Source organism: Marmota monax, unplaced genomic scaffold, assembly GCF_021218885.2.
Source record: "Marmota monax isolate L192 unplaced genomic scaffold, Marmota_monax_Labrador192_F-V1.1 WCK01_AAM20220418_F8-fsc00083, whole genome shotgun sequence".
NCBI classification, from domain to species: Eukaryota; Metazoa; Chordata; class Mammalia; order Rodentia; family Sciuridae; genus Marmota; species Marmota monax.
In genome coordinates, this window is record NW_026692848.1 from 960 (window position 1) to 14,025 (window position 13,066).

At 31.4% G+C, this 13,066-nt stretch overlaps 1 long non-coding RNA gene across 1 annotated transcript in view; it reads right to left on the bottom strand.

Annotated features, from left to right (window-relative positions):
• Positions 1-288: 288 nt before the first annotated feature.
• Positions 289-13,066, bottom strand: part of LOC131424352 (uncharacterized) — a 35,720-nt gene continuing 22,942 nt past the window's right edge. Inside the window, exon 4 of the long non-coding RNA XR_009227210.1 lies at positions 289-3,700. This is a non-coding gene — a long non-coding RNA (uncharacterized LOC131424352). The remainder of the gene's footprint in view (positions 3,701-13,066) is intronic.

Consider the following 13,066-nt stretch of genomic DNA (forward strand, 5'->3'; position numbering starts at 1 on the left):
TGTTTCAGAGATTGAAATATATATCACATTAAATATATATATATCACATTAAATATATATATATATCACATATATATATCACATTAAAAAGTTAGTGTTATATTAACCTTTAATTAATATATAAAATATATTAATAAATATATCAATATATTACTGTATTATTATTATATGTTAATATATAATATATACATATATATTTCACAAAAGGTTAAAGTTCATCTATCTTATGAGACTTAGATGCTGTAATATGGATAGTACATTAATATTAAAGGCCACAGGGCAGCTATTAGAACAGTTTGACATGCTAAAGTGTACATGTTTTTATAAGTACTAAAGGCCAGAGACTCACCATTATAGTAGTTTAAGAAACTTTAGTATGGACAGTATGACTATTGCATAATTATTCAACATCACAGGGCAGATATTATATCAGCTTTAGTTGATACAGTATGAATATATAACTATTAAAATCACAGTACACTTAATGTATAATATTTGATTCTATAATATGGGATACCATATTGGTGTTAAAGTACACAGGACAGCAAGTAGTTTTAGGTGCTACAGTTTGCACATTGTGTTAATCTTAAATTCTTCAGAGCAGCAATTATATTAATTTTAGATACTATAGTATGGAAATCATATTCGTTATAAAGGCCACAGAGCAGCTATTATTTATATCAGTTTTAGATACTACAGTATGGATTCTGTGTTTGTATTAAAAGAACAAAGGACAGCTATTATTTTAGTGTCATAAGCCAAATATGGATGTTATATCAATATTAAAGGCCATGGAGCAGCTATTATCAATTTTAGATGCTAGTATACTCACATCATATTATTATTAAAGGCTGAAGGGTAGCCATTATTTTATTGGGTATAACATGAATATTGTATTAGTATTCAAGGCACAAGGCAATGGTTATGTTGGTTTTAGATGATATGATGTGAATATCATGTTAGTATTGGAAAACACAGAGCAGCTATTACATTAGCTTTAAATGATATAGTGTGAATATCATATTAATACTAAAGGCACAGGGTAGTCATTATATCAGTTTCAGATATTCTGATATGTACATTATATTAGTATTAAAGGCCATAGGGAAACTATTATGTCTGTTTCCAATGCTATATTTTGGATTTTATGTTAGTATTAGAGGTCATAAATATTAGTATATACACACCCACCCAGTCACATTTAATACCAATAGAATAGCTGAACTGTGGCCTTCAATATTAATATAACATACATAATGTGATCTTTAATACCAATGGAAATACAGTATTAGTATTAAAGGTATATTAGTTCTAGATGTTCTGTTATGGATATACTATTAATATTAAATGCCAAAGGGCAACAATTATGTAAGCTTCAAATGCTTTAGTTTGGATATCATCTTAGTTAAAGACCACAAAGCAGCCATGATATTAGTTTTATATGCTATAGTACAGATTGTATATTAATATTGAAGATCACAGGGCAGCTAGTATATTTGTTTTTGAGTTCATAATATGGATATTATATTAATATTCAAGGCTACCTATTATATTAGTACTAGAAGCCACAGGATACTTCTTTTATAAATATTAATGGCCACAACAAGCTACTAGTTTAAGGAGTTATAGAATGGAGTTTGAGTTAATAATAAAAGCCACTTTGCAGCTATTACATTACAGTTATACACTATTTTATGGATATTATATTAGTAGTAATTAGATATTATTATATATTATATTAGTAATAAAGGCAACAAGGCAATTATTATATCAGATTTAGATGCTAAAGGATGAGTATTATATTAGTAATAAAGGAGGCAGTGCAGCTATTCATTTCACATACTATAATATGAATATCTTAATAATAAAAGCTTCATGGCATACATTATCTTAGGTTTTGATATAATAATATGCATATCATATTAGAATTAAAAAACACAGGCAGTTACTATATTCAATTTTGATGCTATAATATGAATATCATATCAGTATTTAAGCCCACAGGACACCTATAATATTAATTTTAGGTTCTATTATATGGATATCTTATTAGTATTAAAGATCACAAGGCAGATATTGTATTAGATTTAGATTCTATAATATGAATATTATATTAGTACTAAAATCCACAGGGAACCTATTAAATTAGTTTTAGATGCCATAGTAAGGATAAAATATTAACACTAAATCCACAGGCAGGTAATATATCGATTTTCAAAGCTATCATATGGATAAAGTTAGTACTAAAGGTCACAGGACAGCTGTTGTATCAGTTTTACATGCCATTATATGGCTATCACGTTTGTGTTAAAGATCCACAGTGCAGCTATTTTGTCAGTATTATCTAATAATATGAATAAGATAGTATTGAAGGCCACATGGCAGCTATTCTATTTGTTTTAGATGCTGTAGTACTATATTACATTATTATTAAAGACTCCAGGGAAGCTATTTTATTATATTTAGATGGTAGAGTATGGATATCATGTTAGTATACTATGAAAGGCTGCAAGAAAACTATTATGCCACTTTTAACAGCTATAGTATGGATGTTTTATTAGTATTAAAGGCCATAGAAGAGCTATTCAGTTTTAGATACTATACCAAGGATGTTATATTAATATAATAATTAATAATAATATAATGATAATATAATGATTATATTAATATAATACACAGGGAATTTACAATATTAGTTTTATGGGTTATATTATTATTAAAAGTTATGGATGTTATCTTATTATTAAAGTCACAGGGTAGTTGGTCTGGGGTTGTGGCTCATTTGTAGAGCGCCTGCCTAGCACATGTGAGGCACTGAGTTCAATCCTCAGCACCACATTAAAAAACATAAATAAAGTAAAGGAATTGTGTCCATCAACTACTAAAACAATATTTTAAAAAAATTCACAGGGTAGCTATTATATAGTTTTTTATGTCACAGTATGAATATTATATTAATATTTAAGGCCATAGGCAAGCTAATATATTGCTTTAGGTGGTATATGTGAATATCATATTAGTATTAAAGGTCACAGGCAAATATTTTATTAGTTTTAGATGCTAGTTTATCAATATCATATTAATATTAAGGGTCCTTGGCAAATGTTATAATTTGGATATCATATTAGTTCTAAAAGCCACAGGGCAGCTATTATATTCGTTTTAGATGCTATAATATGGATATTGTATTAAAATGAAAGACCACAGGAAAGGTATGTGATTAGTTTTAGGTCCATAGTATGGATATAATATTAACACTAAATTACACATTTCAGCTACTATGTCAGTTTTTGATGCCTTAATATGGATACCATATTAGTTATACAGTCCACAAAAGAGCTATTATATCCATTATAATTTCATAGTATGGATGACATGTTTGTATTAAAAGGTCACAGGCAGCTCTTCAGTTTTAAAACTAATATTATGTCCACATTATAGCATGTAAAACTGATATAACAGCTTCCCTTTGGCCTTAATTGTAAGGGTTCTGTGTTTGGGACTGGGGTCTCTGATGGCTTCATGAATGTGGCATACTTGGTGGCTAGGAAGTTTCTGCGCAAAGATGTGGAATGCCTGGATGCTAGGAAAACTTCTGTGCAAAGACACGGGATGCCTACCTGCTATAGCAATGTCCTGCATTAGAAGGCTTTGTGCTGGAGTCTTATCAGCTTTGGCCTTGATCTCAGGCACACAGCTCCTGGGAATAAAGAAACACTCTTGTTATACAATAAAAATGTTTCACCAAGCTCCCATGCTCCTGGACCTGTCCATCTAACAGTAACTGTAAACAACAAACTTTATTGATAGCTACACAAATCTTCTAACATTGCATATTGTAACTGTAGAATGTAACTGAGGAATAAGCTGCATAACGATGCTAACTCTATAACCTTCCAAATAACACAATAAACAATAATATATTACTGATGCCAATGACCTAATGCAACCTATTGATATAAATAAAGCTGGCAGCTTGACCATTCTGCCATTCTGTCATTCTGACTCTGCATCTTCTCTCTATGTCTCTTTTTATTTTCCTTACATTTAATATTAATATCCATACAGTGATCTATAAAAGTAATATAATAGCTACCCTGTGACCACATTATTGATACTACATTAATATCAGAGGCCACAGAGAAGCTATAATATTAGTTTTACTTGCATTATTATGGATATCATAGTAGTATTAAAGGCCATTGCAGGTATTATCTAAGTTTTGGATGCTATAGTATTTATATCATAATATGATTAAATGCCACAGGGTAACTATTAATTTTAGATGCTATATTACTGATATAAGAGGCCAAAGGGCCACTATTATATTATTTCTAGATAGTACAGTATTGTTTTTGTAAGCTTTTTTGCCATTGTGTCAAAAATTCCTGACAAGAACAATTTTTAGAGAATTAAAATTTTATTTGACACTTATATTTTCCATGTCTCAGTCCATAGAAGACCAACTCCACAGCTCTTGACCAAATGATATAGAGGTAGGAAGCAAATCAGAACATGGCAAAGAGGAAGCAGATAGAGAGTTATGCTCACCAGAGACAAATATATACTCCAAAGAAATGCCCCCAGTGACCCACCTTCTCCAGCTACACACTACCTTCCTACAGTTACCATCCAGTTAAACACTATCAGTGGATTAATGCACTCACTAGGTTAAGGCTCTCATAACCAAATAATTTCACCTTTAAATCTTTCTTGCCTTTTCTCACACACGAGTTTTAGAGTAACACTTCATATCTAAACCATAACATTCTGCCCTTGGCCCCCAAAAGTTCATGTCCATCTCATGATGCAAAATACATTGAGTTCATATCCAGGACTCCACATGTTCTTAACAGTTCCAGTATTCCCTAAAAGTCTAAGTCCAAAACCTCTTCTGAAACTTAAGGAAAACTCAGCATGAGACCCCATAAAAATCAAAGCAAGCTATATAATCCAATGTATAATGGCATGGATTAAACATTTCCATTCTACAAGTGATAAATAGGGACATAGAAAGAAGAGATGGGACCAAAACAAGACCAAAATCCAGCTGGGCAAACAAGATCTGTAGTTCCACATCAAGCATATTTGGGGCAAATAACATTGTGATATTCTCTCCAAAGGACTTGTGCATCTCCACTCCTATGGCTTTGTTAATAGCGGTCCACATGGCCTAGCTTGACTTGTGTTTGTTCAATTCCTATGGGTTTCCTTGGAAAATGATCCATGTTACTAGCATCTCTTAATCTCAGGAGTCCCCACTATAGTTTTCTTCATCCTCTCAGGGGCTGCCTGCTGGTATTCCAACTCTAATACATTTTTCCCGACCTCCCAGGTTTTCCTTTGAAATCACAGTGGGAGCCTCCATGACCCCCTAATGCCAATGTCTTGCAAACTTAAAAAACCAGCACCATGTAGTTGATACCAAGATCTGCCACCATCTCAAGCAGTAGACAAACCTCCTAAAACCATGACTACAGCAACCTCTGAGTGCCTGGGCAGCTAAGCATGGTGAAATAACCTCTTAGGCCTCTCTCTTCAATCATGGTGCCTCACTGATCTCTTCTCAAAGGAATTTTTATTTTTAAAACTTTGAGCAAGGCAAGATGGTGCCTGACTGTAATCCCAGCAGCTTAGTAGGCTGAGGCAAGAGGATTGCAAGTTAAAAGTCAGCCTCAGCAATTTAGCAAGGCTCTGAGCAACTCAATGAGATCCTGTCTCTAAATAAAATATTTAAAAAGGCTGAGGATGTGACTCAGTGGTTAAGTACCTCTGGGTTCAATTTCTGGTACAAAAAAAAAGAAAAATTAAATCTTTGAGCCTGAAACTGGGGTGGTTTTGCCAATTTCTGAGATGCACTCAAGTCTTCTTTCCTATTGTCTCTGGGCAAAGTATTTAGCATCTCTTTAGTGGTCATGATGTTTTAACAATCACACCTTCCTAAGCTCCAGTTTGACTCACACATTTAATTTGACTCTGAACAAATTAAAAGGTGTTCTTTTTTTTAAGATGGACAAAATATCTTTATTTTATTTTATTATCTTATGTGGTGCTGAGAATCAAACCCAGTGCCTCACATGTGCAAGGCAAATGCTCTACCACTGAGGTATAAATCCAGCTCCTACATATATCATATTACTATTAAAGGCCATGTGGCAGCTACTATATTTGTAATAGATGCAAAATATGGTTATCACATTAGTATTAAAGGCCATAGGACATATATTATATATATTAACATGGTATAGTATGAATAGTTCATTTATATTAAAGACCACAGGGCACCTATCATATTAGTTTTAGAATCTATAATATAGACAGTATATTAAGGACAAGACAGCTATTACATTTGTTTTACATGCTATAGTATGGATATCACATTATTATTATTTTTAATATTTTTAGGTTTTGATGCACTTTATTTATTTATTTATATGTGGTGTTGAGGAATGAATCCAGCACCTCACACATGCTAGGCAAACAGTCTACTACTGAGCTACAACCCCAGCCCCTGAATATCACATTATTATTAAAGACCATAGGGAAGCTATTATGTCATGCTTACATGGTATAATATCAACATCATATTAATATAAAGGGCACTAGAACACGTATTTGATTACTTTTATTATTTTTAGAAGCTATAGTACATATATTAGTATTAAAGGCCTCAGGGAAGCTATTAATTTTTTATGTTAAATATGAATATTACATTAATAAAAAAACATAGATGCTACAATATTAATGTTATATCAATTAAAGGCAAAAAGGTAGTTGTATTTAGTTTTAGATGCTATACTAGGATATCACAGTAATATTAAAGGCCACAGTATAGCTATTATATTAGCTTTAGATGCTATAGTATGGGTATTATAATAGTATTAAAGACCACAGGGCAGCAATTGCTTTAGCTTTAGATTATATAATGTGAATAATATATTAATTTTAATCAACAATGGACTGCCAGTATATTAGTTTTGAATGCTATAGTATGATATCATATTAGCATCAAAGGCCACAGAATAGATATTACTTTTAGATCAATAGTATGAATATCATAGAAATATTAAAAGTGACAGTGCAGCTATTAAATCAATTTCAGAAGGCACACTATGAATATAATAATAGTATTAGAGGCTATAAGGCACCTTTTGTTTTAGTAAGGATTCTACACTAGGGATATCATATTAGCATAAAACACCACTGTGTAGTTTTTTAAATTATTTTCACATGCTACAATACGGATATTATATGAGTATTAAAGGCAATAAGACAGCTCTTATATCAGTTTTAGATGCCACATGTATATCACAATAGAATTAAAAGCCACAGGGCTGCTATTATATCCGTTTTCAATGCAATTCTGATTACATTAATACAAAAGGCCACAGAGAAGCTATAATATTCATTTTCAATACTATAATATAGATATAATAATAGTATTAAATACCATTATGCAGCTATTATATTTTATTTATTTACTTATTTATTTATTTATTTATCAGGGATTGAACTCAGGGGCACTTGACCACTGAGCAACATCATCAGCCCTATTTTGTAGTTTGTTTAGAGACAGGGTCTCACTGAGTTGCTTAATGCCTCACAGTGGCTGAGGCTGGCTTTGAACTCACAATTCTCCTGTCTCAGCCTCCCAAACCACTGGGATTACGGGCATGTGCCACTGAGCCTGGCTTATGATGTTTTTAAATGCTTTAGTAAGGATGTCATATTACCTATGAAATGCACATTGCAGATATTATATCAGCTTTGGACACTATATAATGGATATCATATAAATATTAAAGGCAGCTATCATATCAATTTTACATGCTGTAATAAGAATGTCATATTACTAATAAAGCCACAGGGAAGCTACTCTATCAGTTTTTAATGATCTAACATGAATATAATATCAGTATTAAAGACCACCTGGTAGCTATTATATCACTTTTAGATGTAATTGTAAGAACATTACATTAGTATTAAAAGCTACAAAGATGTTATACTATATTTAGATGCTATGGTAAATATATAGGAATTAAAGGTCATAAGAGAACAATTATATTAGTTTAGATGCTATAATATGAATATCATAACAGTACAAATGTAAGAGGACTGCTTTTAGATCATTAATAGATGCTATGTTATGGATATCATATTAGTACTAAACGCCATAGGGCAGGAATTATATTCATATAATTGCTATAAATGAACTTTATGTAATATTAAAAGGCCACAGGAGAATTATTATTTTAGTATTAGGGGTCACAGTATTGATACTGAATTAGTATTAAAGGCCATAGGGCATCTATTATATTAGCATTAGATGCTATTGAATGGATATTAATATGAACAGCCACAAAGAGCTATAATATTCCATTAACAGGCCACAGTATGGATAAAATATTAATGGCAAATGCACAGGATGCACAAGGATGCTCTTTCAGTACTTTGAGATGTTGTAGTATACATATTACATTAATATTAAAGCTCCAAAATTCAGTTATTATATTAGTTTTATATGCTATGTGATGACTATCTTATTAGTATAAGGAATTATATTAGTTTAGGTACTATACTTTGGATAACAGATTACTATTTTTTTAAAGAGAGAGAGAAAGAGAGGAGAGAGAGGAGAGAGGAGGGAGAGAGAGGGAGAGAGAGGGAGAGAGAGAGAGAGAGAGAGAGAGAGAGAGAATTTTTAATATTTATTTTTCAGTTTTCAGTGGACACAACATCTTTATAAAATAATATGTGGTGCTGAGGATCGAGCCCAGTGCCCTGTGCATGCCAGGTTAGTGCATTACCACTTGAGCCACATCCCCAGCCCAACAGATTACTATTAAATGCCAGAGGTCAGCTATTATGTTAACTTTATATGCTATCATATGGATATGCTATATTATAAGGTTTATTGCTATCATATGGATATTTCACTTAAAATGACAAGAAGGCTATTTTATTAGTTTTAGAGTGCATAATACGGATAAATTATTAATGTTAAATGCCACAGTCTAGCTATTAGATTAGTTTTAGGAGTTATAATTTGGGTATCATATTACCTATAAGAGCCACAGGGCTAATATTTTATCAGTTTTAGATGCTACTATGGGTATCATATAAATATTAAGACCAAAGAGCAACTATTATATCAAGTTAAGATGCTATAATAAGGATGTCTATTGATATTAAAGGATACAGAGCAGCTATTATATCAATTTTAGATGCAATATTATGTATTACATTAGCTTTAAGGGCCACAGGGAAGATATTATATTAGATTGAAATGTTATAATATGGATATTACTTTAGTATAAAAGGCTATAGGGAGGCTATAATGTTAGTTTTGGATGTTATGGCATGAATATTATATTAACATTAAATGTCACAGGGAAACTATTATATATCAGTTTTAGATGTTACACTCTTAATATCATATTAGTATTAAAGGCATCAGGGCAACTATTGTATTTGTTTTAGATCTATGACATGTATGTTATTATTTCAGTCATCTTTTTCACTGCTTTGACCAAAGGACCTGACAAGAACAATTTTAAAGGAGGAAAAGTTCATTTAGGGGCTCACAGTTTCAGAGATCTCAGCCAATAGATGGCCAACTCTATTCCTTGGGGCTTAAGGTGGGGCAGAAGAATGTGGTGAAGGAAAGTGGTGATCAGGAAGCAGAGAACCTAAGCTCAGCTCATCAAATATGTACCCCAAAGGCACAGCCTCAATGACCCACCTCCTCCAGCTACACACTATCAGCCTGCAGTTACCACTCAGTTAATTCCTTCAGAGGATTACTAATTTGGGTTAAGGCTCTCATAACCCATCATTTCACCTTTAAACTTCCTTAAATTGTCTCACACATGAGCATATCCAAACCAATTATTTGGTATTAAGGCCACAGTGCATCTATTATTTTAAATGCTGCAGTATGGATATTATATTAATATTAAAGGCCACAGGGTAGCTAATATATTTTATTAGCTTTGGATACTATAGGATGGATATCATATAAATATCAAAGGCCACAGGACAACTATTGCATCAGTTTCAGATGTTCCAATATGAATATCATATTAAAATTAAACACTTCAGGTCAATAATTATGTACTATTAGATACTCAAGTATGGATATCATGTTAGCATTAAAGTCAACATGGCAGTATATTGATTTTAACACTATCCTATAAATATCATATTAGTTTAATGGCCACAAAGCTGATATTATATTAGTTTAAGGTGATACAATATCATATTAATACTATAGGACCTATTTACCAGTTTTATATGAAGCACGTATTTATCAGTTTTATATTTATAATATGTATATTAAATGAATATTAAATTTCATAAGAAACTTATTAAATTGGCTTCACAGGTTATAGGAATGATGTAACATTAATATTAAAGGCCACAGGACATCTATTACATCAGTTTTGGAGGCTATAATATTAGTATCAAAAGCTACAGGGGAGCTATTAGTTTAATATGCTTTAGCATGGATGTCACTTAGTATTAAATTCTATTGCACAGCTACTTACTTGTTTTAGATATTATAGTTTGCATCTATTAGTAATAAAGACCTCCGATATAATTTTTTTGCTATAATATGGAAATCATATTAATATTAAAGGCCACAGAACAGTTATTTAATCAGTTTTCCATGCTATAGTATGAATAAAAAAAACAGTAATAAAGGCCACAAGACAGCTATTGTATTAAATTTAGAGGTCAAAGTATGAATATTATGATATTAAAGTCTAGAGGGCAGCTATCATATTAGTTTTGAATGCTATACTATCAATATTAAAGGACACAAGGATGTTATAACATTAGTTTTTCATGGTATATTATATTAGCACTAAAGGCCACAGAGCAGTTATTACTTTAGTTTTAAAGAGCACAATATGTTTATCATATTACATATCATATTAAAGGGCCCAGGCAGCTACTATATTAAGTTGAGGAGCTACGGTATGGATATCATATTAGTATTAAAGTCCACAAGGTATCTATTATACTAGTTTTAAATCCAACAGTATGGATATAATATTTGTCCTAAGGACACAGGACATATGTAATATTAATTTAAGATGCTATGTTATGGATATAATATTAATATTTAAAGCCAGAAATCATCTATTATACAATATATGCTATTATATGGATATTATAGTAAGATTAAAAGACACAAATCATCTATTATGTTAGTTTGAGTTGCAGTAGCATGGATATCATATTGGTATTTAAAGCCACAGTGCCACTATTTTATTAGTATTGGATATACTGTAGCACAGATATCATATTAATATAAAAGCCACTGGGAAGCTATTATATTAATTTTGATGCTATACTATAAAAATTGTAATAGGTTTAAAGTTACAGGGCAGCTACTATATTAGTTTTAGATATAAATTAGCTATTATATCAGTTTCAGAGGCTACAGTACAAATATGTTAGTATTAAAGTGAACAGGTTAGATATTATATTGGCATATAAATGTCATAGGGAAGCTACTAAATTAGTTCAATATGCTATAATATTGACATTGCATTGATATGGAAGACCACAATTCAGCTATTGTATCAGCTTTAAATACTGTAGTATGAATACCTATTAACATTAAAGGCCACAGGGCACTATTATTCTAGTTTTAGAAGCTTTGGTATGGATATTGTATGGTTATTATAGATTACAGGCAGCCATTTCATCAGATTTAGATCAACAGTATAGATATTTTATTAATATTAAAGTTTTATATTCTGTTATAATTATTATATTACTATGAAATTCTACAAGGCTGCTGTATTATCAGTTTTTGGTGCTATAATATGTATGCACTATCAGTATTAAAACATCACTTGAAGCTATTACATTAATTTCAGAGGCCACAGTTTTTATCTCAATATTAAAGGCTACAAGGCAGCTATTATGCCAGTTTTAGATGCTACAGTATGGATATTATGTTAATATTACAGGTCACAGAGCAGCTATTATATTAGTTTTTGGAAGGTATAGTATGGACATCTTTAATATTAAACACAACAGGCACCTATTAGTCTTAGGTACTATAGCATGGATATTATTAGTATTAAAGACCACAGGGAAGCTATTATAATATTTTCTAGGTACCATAGAGCATATCATATTACTCTTGAAGGCAAAAAGGAAGCTATTTTATTTATTTTAGAGTCTACAGTATGAATATAATATTAGAATAAAAGGCTACATGGAGACTATAATGATGCTACATATGGATAAAATTAGTATTAAAAGGCTACAGGACAGCTATTCTGTTAGTTTCAGAGGACAAAGTATTGATATTATACTAAAGTCAAAGGCTATAGGGCAGCCATTATATTAGTTTTAGATGCTATAGTATGGCTATCATATGACATTTATAGGCCACAGGGCACATATTTTATTACTTTTAGATGCTATACTGTGGATATTAGTAGTAAGGACCAAAATTCAGATATTATATAAAATTCAAAGTATGTGGGCTGGGGTTGTAGCTCAGTGATAGAGAACTCACCTAGCATGTGTGAGGTGCTAGGTTTGAGCCTCAGCACCACATAAAAATAAATAAATGAAGGCATTGTGTCCAACTACAACTAAAAATTTTTTTAAAAAAAATTCAAAGTATATGCCCCTTTTACATATTTCATGTTGAAGTAATAACATATGTTAACTTATTATATTTTTATGCTGTCACTAGGTTCTAGGTTTTCCTTCTTAAAACGTGATCACTACAGAGGAAAAAAATGACATTTTGGAGATTTTATTTCAACTCATGATTTAACTTTCCTGAAAGAGTGACTTTATAAAAAATGTCTCTATTTTATTTCTATGCATACATTTTAGCAGCAATATAATCAAATATTTGTCACTGGGACAAACAGTCAGAGAACATCCATTTCCTCCTAGACCTCTACAGGAAGTGGTGAGCCAAGAGAAGCAGAGGTGTCAGATCAGTCCAGGAGTGATATTAGATGCTGCTGTGTTGTGGGAAACTCTACCTTTTAGAAATCACAGGGAGCTATGGATGCCCAAACTCTTG